Source organism: Carcharhinus amblyrhynchos, chromosome 4, assembly GCF_965287045.1.
Source record: "Carcharhinus amblyrhynchos chromosome 4, sCarAmb.v2.hapA, whole genome shotgun sequence".
Lineage (NCBI taxonomy): Eukaryota > Metazoa > Chordata > Chondrichthyes > Carcharhiniformes > Carcharhinidae > Carcharhinus > Carcharhinus amblyrhynchos.
This window is the reverse complement of record NC_137327.1, coordinates 45,483,403-45,494,958: the sequence shown is the minus strand read 5'-3', so window position 1 is coordinate 45,494,958 and position 11,556 is coordinate 45,483,403. Positions and strand designations below refer to the sequence as shown.

The window sequence follows — 11,556 nt, the reverse complement described above, 5'->3', positions numbered from 1 at the left end:
ATCTCATCAATAGTGTTAACGCCACATTCTGACATAGTGATTCATGCAAAATTGCATTTCAACTCTGCGCAAGGTTTATTGACTTCTTGCAATTATCTGCAGATTGGAAAAATCAACCAGGCTTCAGGCGATTGGTATCCAGTGAGGATAGGAAGGATAGAAGAACAACTACCCTGAATGAGGTCAGGCGGTTGTTACCACGCTAGGAACTATACGCAGCAAGATTCAGCCCCTTTCAGAAAGTAAGGGATGAAACTACTAAAGAAAATGTTTTAGAATTTACATTGTTCAATTATTTCATGTGAGTAATGAATCAAAAGAACTCATTTTAAACTGTGTGAGAATAGTTTGAATGGGTTATTGTGTTAATTATGGGAACGCAAGGGTATGTGGAGCTAAGTAGATAAATCTACCGAAGAGCTAGCATTGACGCAATTGATTGACACAATAGAGTGAGGCTATCATCCTATGAAAAGTTCTAATGACTAGCTACATTGCGTCACATGAGTGGCACCCTCTGTCTGTCTTAGAATAAGTATAACAAATAATAAAGCCTGACTTTCTTAACACCGCACTGTGAGACTTGAAAACTAATAGTCCACATGTTATTATGAATGCTTTTGTCATCTTCTGTAGGTCTGACCATCTTTCTTCGTCTGCCCTGTAAGGTAATCGGGGCTCTCTATATTTTAACAACCAAGCCACCTGGGCTGACTGTCTTACTGGACAGATCCCAGAGTAGGTCCCAAAACTGTCATTAAGATCCACTGTGAGCCCCTGGACAATGTGGATCATTTTCCATACCTCGGGACCCTCCACTTGATGGGAGCAGATGTTGAAGATATCTACTGTACCTTGTCCATTTTTCTGATGCATATAGGAGAACAGAGACCACGACTGCTGTGTGGGCCGTATTCCATTTCACATTAAACCATTCTAAAGCATGATAATCTTACAAACCTCATAATAGTTTCATCCCCATGCCTGTTCTTTGGACATATTGGATATAGCCTACATGTGAGCTCACAGTTGACATATTTGTAATGGAATTTTCACCACAGATTACATGACAGCCTTGGAATAAAGCAAGATCTAACTTTGCTGTATCCACTGTATAATATATAATATTGACTTTGCTCTGACCCAAATTAAACATATAAAGTGAAGTTCTGTTAAATTTTTCATTGTGGCCATTTGGTAATTGCTGCTGCTGTTTTTTTGATGGTCTCAACATTGATTGTGACAAAAATTGGGATCTTAGTCTGGGACGCAGATTAAGTTTTGAAGTAAGTTCACCAACTTTTCAAAATTCAAAAACAATATTTCACTTTTGCCCTTGCTGTATTCATTGTATAAGTCAGCATGAGTATTAGTGATTTGCGAGTGTTTGTTAAGAGAGGAGATCTGTCTTTCAGTATATTGTAACACTTAGAAACATAGAACAGTACAGCACAGTACAGGCCCTTTGGCCCTCAATGTTGTGCCGAGCTATGTCCAAACCCAAGATCAAGCTATCCCACTCCCTATCATTCTGGTGTGCTCCAAGTGCCTATCCAATAACCGCTTAAAAGTTCCCAAAGTGTCCGACTCCACTATCACACCTTCCCCCCACCCCCCGCCACACTGGGTGAAGAATCTACTTCGTACATCCCTCCTATATCTCCCACCATGAACCTTTTATAGTAATGCCCCCTAGTAACTGCTACATTCACCCGAGGAAATAGTCTCTGCACGTCCACGCTAGCTATCCCCCTTTATCATCTTATAATCCTCTACTAAGTTACCTCTCATCCTCCTCCACTGTAAAGAGAAAAGCCCCAGCTCCCTCAACCTTTCCTTGTAGGACCCCCTTTCCTCCAAACCAGGCAGTATGCTGGTAAATCTCCTCTGCACTCTCTCCAACGTTTCCGCATCCTTCTTATAGTGAGGTGACCAGAACGGCACACAATATTCCAAATGTGGTCTCACCGAGGTCTGGTATAGTTGCAGCATAATCCCACAGCTCTTAAACTCAAACCCCCTGTTAATAAATGCTAACACACTATAAGCCTTCTTTACAGCTCTATCCATTTGAGTGGCAACCTTCAGAGATTTGTGGATATGAACTGCAAGATATCTCTGTTCCTCCACATTCCTCAGAACCCTGCCGTTGACCCTGTAATCCGCATTCAAGTTTGTCCTAACAAAATGAATCACCTTGCGCTTATCAGGGTTAAACTCCATCTGCCACTTTTTTGCCCAGCTCTGCATCCTATCAATGTCTCTTTGCAGCCTACAAGAACCCTCCACCTCATCTACTACTGGTGTCATCATCAAATTTACTAACCCTCCCTTCAGCCCCCTCTTCCAAGTCATTGATAAAAATCACAAATAGCAGAGGACCCAGCACTGATCCCTGTGGTATACCGCTGGTAATTGGCCTTCAGTCTGAAAATTTTCCCTCCACCACCACCACCCTCTGTCTTCTATGAGACAGACAGTTACTTATCCAATCGGCCAAATTTCTTTCTATACCACACCTCCCTACTTTCTTCATGAGCCTACCATGGGGAATCTTTTAAAAAAACACCTTACTAAAATCCATCTATACGACATCAACAGCTCTACCCTCATCTACACACTTAGTTATTTCCTCAAAGAATTCAATCAAATTTGTGAGGCAGGACTTACCCCTCACGAAACCGTGCTGGCTATCCCAGATTAAATTTCCAAATGGTCATAAATCCTATCTCAGGGCTCTTTCCGTTAACTTACCGACCACTGAAGTAAGACTAATTGGCCTATAATTACCAGGGTTATTCCTATTTCCTTTCTTGAAGAGAGGAACAACATTCACCACTCTCCAGTCCTCTGGCACAATCCCTGTGGACAGTGAGGACCCAAAGATCAAAGCTAAAGTCTCATCCCTTGCCTCCCAAAGTATCCTAGGATGTATCCCATCGATCCTCAGATTTTTCAAAATTGCTAATATATCTTCCTTCAGAACATCTACCTCTTCCATCATATCAACCTATTTCATGCATTCATCCTCAAAAGTATGGCCCCTCTCCTTAGTGAACACTGAAGAAAAATATTCATTCAACGCCTCATCTATCTCTTCTGACTCCATGCACAAATTCCCACTACTATCCTTGACTGGCCCTAACCTCACCCTGGTCATTCTTTTATTTCACGTAAGAGTAAAAAGCCTTGGGGTTTTGCTTTATCTGACCGGCCAAGGACTTTTCATGCCCCCTCCTACTCTCCTAAGCCCTTTCTTTATCTCATTCCTAGTTACTTTGTAACCCTCAAGCTATCCAACTGAACTTTGTTTTCTCATCCTTACATACGCTTCCTTTTTCCTCTTGACAAGACATTCAACCTCCTTTGTGAACCATGGTTCCCTCACTCGGCCATTTCCTCCCTACCTGCCAGGGACGTACTATCAAGGACATGCAGTATTTGTTCCTTGAAAAAGCTCCACTTTTCGTTTGTGCCCATACCTGACAGTTTCTGTCCCATCTTTTATGCTCCCTAATTCTTGCCTAATGGCATCACAAATCAACTTAAAGTTGATTTGTTTGCTGTAGCAAGGCATGTGGGTATCAGCGTAAAACCAACATCTAAAAAAGCAGAGATCAGTCAAGAAGAGACTAGTCACAAGGCTCAAGAAAGAAATGCTGTCTGTTTATGTTCAAGTAGGACTAGTCAGAGTTGAATTGAATAAACTTGAAATTAAGCAGGGATCAAATTTGGTGAACTTAAATTGAAGATGAAGGTGCTAATATGGAAAAAGCTCTTCTTGATTTTTATTTGGTGTAGAATATTCATTTGGTATCTAAGTTTAGTTAGGAGGGAGTAGAAACCAACTTTGTGTCATTTTATGAAGTCGCCCACACTGATCCCTGTGGCACAGCACTCGCTACATTTTACCAACCAAAAAAAGACTCATTTATGCCTACTCATTGGCTGGCTAACAAGAAGCAATGTTTTATCCATGCAAATATGGTAGCTCTTTAACATGAGATTTTATTTTTCACAACCACCTTTGATGTGGCACTGCATCAAATACCTTCTGGAAATCTTAATATAGTGCATCACTGGTTCCCTTTTATCCATAGCACACGTCACTTCCTCAAAAAAACTCCAATAAGTTGGTTAGACATGATTTCCCTTTTACAAAACCATGTGGACTCTGCATGATTACCTTGAATTTATCCAAGTGCCTTGCTGTAACTTCTAATAATAGCTTCTAACATTTTCCCTACAACATTTAGACTAACATCTGGCCCGTAGTTTCCCATTTTTAGTCTCCCTTTTTGAATAATGGAGTTAGATTTGCTATCTTCCAATCTAATGGAACTTCCCCCAAATCTGAGGAGTTTTGGAAAATTGGAAACAATACATCAAACATCTCACTGAACACTTCTTTTAAGACGTTAGGATGAAGTCCATCAGAACCTGAGCATTTGTCAGCCCACAGCTCCAACAATTAACTCTGCACCTCTCCTCTGGTCACTGTAATTTCCAGAGTTTCTCCTTCCCTTCTACTTCCTGGTTTATAGTTGATTTTGAGATCTTACTTGTGTCCTCTATAGTGAAGACTGATGCAAAGTATGTGTTTAATTCAGCGGCCATCTCCTTGTTTTCCATTGTCCAGATTCTCCAGATTCACTTTCTATATGACTAACGCTCACTTAATTAACTCGTTTTTTAAATATTTATAAAACTTTTGCTATTTTGTTTTTATGTTTGTGGCTATTTTTCTCTCGTACTCTAATTTTTCTCTCTCTATTAATCTTTCAGTCACTTTACTGTTACTTATATTCTACCTAATCTGACTTGCCACCTGTCTTTGGGCAGTTGTATATTTTTCTCTTTAAGTTTAATATTATTTTTAACTTTTCTAATTAACTATGGATGGTGAGTCCATTCCTTAGATTTTTTCTTACTCACTGGGATGTATCCTGTGCATTCTGAAATATCCTTTAAAATGCCTGCCACTGCATCTCAATTATCCATCAACTTTATTTTTCAATTCACTTCAGCCAGCTCAGCTTTCATGCCCTCAATTGCCATTATTTAAGTTTAAAAACATAGGGCACGATCTTATCAGCTTGCTATGCCAGTTGATCAGCCAAAAATCTGGTTTGTGCTTTGCATACAATCTTTCTGGCCCTGTTTTGCCGGCGAAAACATTCATTCCCAGCAAGTGCACGAAGTCTATTTGCATAGGATTGATTGCTCTCCCAGACATTTCCCTCCTGTCAACAAGAATCACTGCTAGTCTCCACTAATGGGGACCGGGTACATGGCCACGCAGGAGGGATCAGAGGCATTTAAGTCTTCAGGTGGTCAGGGCCATGGCTGGACTGTGCCCATCAGACATTGTCAACCGGCAGTGCCTGGTTGAGCACCATAACCTGCTGTGGCAATGCTAAGGGGATGGTGCCTGAGTGGAGTGGGGCTATGGCAGGGGCACTTATTAGGGGGAAGCTCTGCATGGGGGGAGCATGAAGGGGGGTACAGAGGGAGCTCTGCAACGGTGACGGTCATGCAGGGAGTGGGCTCTGAATGCAGAGGCATGATGCAAGTGAACTATGCAAGGGGGAGCATGCAGGGGTGAGCCACAGAGGCAGTTATGATGGGAGGGGAGGGGTCATGGCAGGGGTCTTCCAGGGGACTTATCAGGAGAGTCCCGTTGCTGGGGACCCATGGTAGAAATAATAGTAGGAGGGATTATTATTTAAAGTGTGAAAAGCTGCAGCATGCTACAGTGCAGAGGGACCTGGGGGTCCTTGTGCACGAATCACATAAACCCAGTCTGCACGTGCAGCAGGTGATCAAGAAGGCGAATAGAATGTTGGCCTTTATAGCGAGGGGGATAGAATATAAAAGCAGGGAGGTCTTGCTGCAACTGTACAGGGCACTGGTGAGGCTGCAGCTGGAGAACTGTGCAGTTTTGGTCCCTGTATTTGCGAAAGGATATATCGGCCTTGGAGAGAGTACAGAGAAGGTTCACTAGGCTGATACTGGAGTTGAGGGGGTTAGCTTATGAAGAGAGATTGAATAGACTGGGTCTGTACTCGTTAGAGTTTAGAAGGCTGAGGGGGTTCTGATACTTACAAGAGAGTGAAGGGGCTAGATAGGGTAGAGGTAGAGAGATTCTTCCCGCTTAGAAAGGATAGCAGAACTAAAGGACACAGCCTCAAAATAAGGGGGGGGGGCAGTTTAGAACAGAGTTGAGGAGGAACTTCTTCACTTAAAGGGTGGTGAATCTCTGGAATTCTCTGCCCATTGAAGTGGTGGAGGCTACCTCGTTGAATATATTTAAGTCACGGGTGGATAGATTTCTGATAGACAAGGGAATTAAGGGTTATGGGGAGAAAGCAGGAAAGTGGAACTGATTTCACTTCAGATCAGCCATGATCTTATTGAATGGTGGGACAGGCTCGAAGGGCTAGATGGCCTACTCCTGCTCCTATTTCTTATGTTCTTATGAACGCTGCTGCCAATGATGGGGACTGGAGGGGTGGTCGGAGATAGAGTCGTAGAGATTTACAGCATGGAAATAAGCCCTTTGGCCCAACTTGTCCATGCCACTCTCTTTTTATAAGCCCCTAAGCTAGTCCCAATTGCCTGCATTTGGCCCATATCCCTCTATACCCATCTTATCCATGTAAATGTCTAACTGCTTTTTAAAAGACAAAATTGTATCTGCCTCTACTACTACCTTTTCTGTGTAAAAAAAAAGAAAAAAATTGTCCCTCTGGACCCTTTTGTATCTTCCAGTTCATTTCAATGCCAGGTGCTCTGAAGCTGGCTTCACCCACATACTTAAGCTCTGCCATTCACCACACCCCAGCCCCCTGATTTTCATCTTATGCTCACCACCCCACTTGTTTCTCTCCTTACACTAGAATCCCCTAACACTCTCGGCCAATCCACCTAACCTTTGGACTGTGGGAGGAAACTGGAGCATCCAGAGGAAACCCTCACAGACTTGGGGAGAATCTTGGATGTCAAGGGATATAGAGGATTGGATTCAGGGGGAAAAAGGGAAGCTTATGACGGATACATGGGATAAAACAGTGGAAGTCCTCGAGGAGCATAGAAAGTGCAGGGAGGTACTTAAGAAAGATATTAGGAGAGCAAAGAGGGGGCATGAAAAAACACGGTGGGCAAAGTAAAGGAAAATCTCAAGGTGTTTTGTAAGTATGTTAAGGGCAAAAGGGTAATTAGGGGCTCTGATGTTAAGTTTGAAATCCTCTCTGGCCACAGGAGAAGTGCCTGACAACTGGAGGACAGCTGATATAGTACCATTATTCAAGAAGGAAGCAGAGATGAATCAAGTAATTACAGGCCAATGAGTCAAACATTAGTGGTAGGAAAATAATTGAAAAAATTCTGAGGGATAGAATTATTGGGAATAGTCAGCATGGCTTTATCAGGGGGAGATCATGCCTAACAAATTTGATTGAATCTTTCAAGGAGCTGACCAGATATGTAGATAAGGGTAGTGCACTTGATGAAGTTTACATGGAATTCAACATGGCTTTTGGTAAGGAGACTGGTCAAGATCTTAAGAGGCCATGTGATCCAGGGCAATTTGGCAAATTGGATCCAAACTGGCTTAGTAGCAGGAGGCAGAGGGAGATGGCTGAAGGTTATTTTTGTGACTGGAAGCCTGAGTCTAAAGATATAACACAAAGTTCAGTGCTGGGGCCCTTGCTGTTTGTAGTGTACATCAATGAACTAGACGTAAAAGTAGGAGGTATGCTCAATAAGTTCACAGATGAAATGAAAATTGGTGGTGTGGTAAATAGTGAATAGAAAAGCCTTCAATTACAGGGTGATATAGATGGGCTTGTCAGATGGGCAGAACAATGACAAAAGGAATTTGATCCTGAAAATTGTGATGCATTTTGGGTGGACTAACAAGACAAGGGAATACACGACGAATGGTAGGATGCTAGGAACTATAGACAACCAGAAGGATCTTGGAATATATGCCCATAGATTCCTGAAGGCATCAGGACAAGTTGTTTAAGGAGTCATATGGAATACTTGCCTTTATTAGCTGAGGCAAGGAGGCTCATTCAACCACAGCTGGAGTACCATGTGCAGTTTAGGTCACCACACTATAGGATGGATGTGACTGCACTAGAGTGGGTGCAGAGGAGATACATCTAGGTATTGCCTGGGCTGGAGCATTTCAGTTATGAAGAGAGGCTGGTTAGGCTGCAATTGTTTTCACTAAAGCAGGGATGGCTGAGGTGGATTTGATTGAGCTGTACAAAATGATGAAGGACATATGTTGGATAGACCCCTTCATGGAGAGGTCAATAACCAGGAGGCATAGATTGAAGGTTAAAGGCATGCAATTTTGAGGAAAAACTTAGAGAGTGGTGGGAATCTGGAACTCTCTGCCTGAAAGAATGGTAGAGGCAGGAACCCACACAACATTTAAGCATTTGGATGAGCACTTGAAATGCCATAGCATACAAGGCTATGGGCCAAGGGTTGGTAAATGGGATGTGAATAGATAGGTGATCGATGGCCAATGCATACATAATGGGCCAGAGAGCCACCTTGTACTGTAAATCTCTATAACTCTTCTTGCCCCATCAGCATTTCCTTTGGTCTGTACCCTTGATCATTCAATCTCTTTTGTTTTCTAGCCTATTAGCTTGTTCCACCCATCCCTTGCTCAAAACCCATTACATCTTTACTACTCATCAGAACTGGAAAAAGTTAATTAACCTGAAAGATTAACTTTGTTTTTCTTTCCAGCTGCTGTCTTACCTGTTGAGTATTTGCAGCATCCAGTTTTTAAATTAGTTCCTAAAAACCCTGATCCAAAGAACTGGTCACTGATCTATCTGCAGACTTGCTATCTTACGTTGCTCAACTTCTGCGCTTTATTCAACAACAAAAACAGAAAACACTGGGAAATCTCAGCAGGTCTGACAGCATCTGTGGAGACAGAACAAAGCCAACATTTGGAGACTAGGTGATCCTTGGTCAGATTCCTCCACCTCTCTACAAGCGAGAGAAAGAGCATTCATCAATGACACTGAGCAGATGCCAGAAACAACACTCAAAGCCAGCTTCCTGCTCAGAAGAGAACACTATAAATCCTCCTCCTGGATTTTGAGACCACACACTTTAGAAACACATTTCTCTAGGAAAGCGCTATAGAAATGATGAAGAAAACGCATGCGCAGCACATGACAGCTCAGCACCGCCTGGTTGAGTAACGTCGGCGCAGTGGGCAGGTCCTGGCCGCGCCTGCGCAGAGCAGTCAGTAGGTCTGGAGGGCTCAGCGGCGCGAGAGCCGGTCTCGAGCTGCTGGAGCGGCCCCGACCGCGGCGTGCCAATGGCGGCAGGAGCGGCGAGTGGAGGCTCAGTCACCTCAGCCTGACTGATCCCTTGGTGTCTGCGGATCCGCTGCCATCCGGCCGAGCTGAAGGCGGAGTTGCGAGCAGGGCATGAACTCGAGGCAGCGGCTACGATCGCACTGATTCACCCGGCGGCCCGTGTTAACGATTAGATTTGGGATTGGGAGGAGCGCTTAATCGGCTTGAACGTGCTGCTGGTGGTGGAGAGAGAGCAGGCAAGGCCCGGCCGTTACCGCGGTGATCGGAACGCGTGAACCCACCCTGCCCGTGGGCGAACCTTTTGTGTGGGGGGGGGCGCGAAGAAGCGAGGTCAAGTATGGGGCTCGGGGATGCAGACCGGGGCTGGGATTCTGGGCAGGCTGCTTTGTTAGACAGACAGGCTCCGGGCTTTCGTTCATGATCACTTCAGTAAGGGCAGTGACGCTGACACCTTATGGAGTTAACACTCCGGCTGAGGGCTTGGAGGATCAGGAATAGCTTTAACCCAGGCTACCAGCTACGTTTTTATTGTCACTGTTGTAATCAGAGATGGGGTTTTTAATCCAATTTGCTGAGGAAGACCTGCGTGTAGGCTAAGGAATGAGCTGGCGATGCCATTCATTTGTAGTACCACGGTGGGGATTTTTTGTGGTAATGTGTATTGGGCAAGATTTAGAGCTTCATAGAATAGAAATTTTGTGAATTGTGACAAGAGTGGCTTTGTGGTGCTTCTCGGGAATGCATTTACGTACTTAGAGTGGTAAATTATATTTTTTCATGATTTTCTATCACGAGGTGTTCTCATCACAGTTAACCATCTAGGACGATCGTCAGTCTGAATTTTATTCCCTCGTATGTTTAAATTAATTGAGTGTCTGTTCTGGGTGTGGAAGATCATAGCTGTGGTGCTGTAATATTTTTGGCAGGAACAGAATGGCTTGCTTATGCAAGTACTTGCAATTCAGTGTGACATTTCTTATTTTCTGACGAAGATGCTGAAGCAACCTTTCAAATCCCATAGATCAATTCACTTTTAATTAATGCTGGATGTAAATTACATGAGTGGTAATATTAAAATAAAATCATAGAAACCCTACAGTGCAGAAAGATGCCATTCGGCCCATTGAGTCTGCACCGACCATAATTCCTCTTCGGCCCTACCCTCATATCCCTACATATTTTACCCACTAATCCCTCTAACCTACTCATCTCAGGAAAACTAAGGGGCAATTTTAGCATGGCCAATCCACCTAACCCGCACATCTTTAGACTGGGAGGAACCCCACACAGACATGAGGAGAATGTGCAAACTCCACACAGACAGTGACTCAAGCCAGGAATTGCACCCAGGTCCCTGGAGCTGTGAAGCAGCAGTGCTAACCACTGTGCTGCCGTGCCACCCACAGATAAACCCAGCAGGTTTGGCAGCGTCTCTGGAGGGAGAGAGAAAGAGTTAATGTTTCAGGTCCATATGATCCTTCTGTAGAAATGGTGAGAGGTAGAAAAGTAATGAAGCATGTAGCTGGAGAGGCTATTTCTGTTTTTATTTCTGATTTGCAGTATCTGCAGTATTTTGCTTTTATTTCAGTGGTGAAGTTGAAGTGCTTCCCCTTTTATCATTTATTACAGTACTGTACAATAATTTGGAAATATTAATGGTTCATTAGTCTAATTTAACTTTTCTTCTTTGTACATCCTTTTCTTTCTCTACTCCTCCAATACTGATTAGTTGGTGCTCCTGTTACCTAGAATTATTAATTCTAAGCATAATGCACTATTAATGGGTGTAATTAAATATTAAGTCATAAACAAATAAATACACAAATGAAGAAGGAAAATGTTTTTTGTGCTGATTTGGTCGTGTGTAGTCCTAATGATGAAATTTTTAAAATATATGCCCCTTTCGTTGCTCAATGAATTAGGTAATTAAAAATAAGAAAGGGATTGTCTACATTTTCATAGCACTTTTCATGACCAACAGGTGTCTCAGAGTACTTTAAAGATGCTTTAAAGTCAGTGAAGCACTTTTGAAGTCTATTCATTGTTGCAGTGTAGGAAAAGGCATATGTATGATGTTGCAAAGATTGTTGGTAGGCCAGCAGATTAGAAAAATTTGGATCTCATCGAAATATAGAGGAAGAAATTGGATTGAAAAGAAACTAGCAAGAAATATAACAACAGACAGCAAGAGCTTTTA

The 11,556-nt window shown here is 43.0% G+C and overlaps 1 protein-coding gene and 1 pseudogene across 1 annotated transcript in view; one reads left to right on the top strand and one right to left on the bottom strand.

Moving 5' to 3' along the window:
* Window positions 1–8,996: 8,996 nt before the first annotated feature.
* LOC145342750 (small nucleolar RNA U3) lies at window positions 8,997–9,200 on the bottom strand (annotated as a pseudogene).
* A 104-nt stretch (window positions 9,201–9,304) lies between these two features.
* The window catches only part of LOC145341964 (glucose-fructose oxidoreductase domain-containing protein 2-like), a 51,943-nt gene continuing 49,691 nt past the window's right edge, over window positions 9,305–11,556 (top strand). Inside the window, exon 1 of the mRNA XM_080187069.1 lies at window positions 9,305–9,595. The gene's annotated coding sequence lies outside the window, so the exon portion shown is untranslated. The remainder of the gene's footprint in view (window positions 9,596–11,556) is intronic.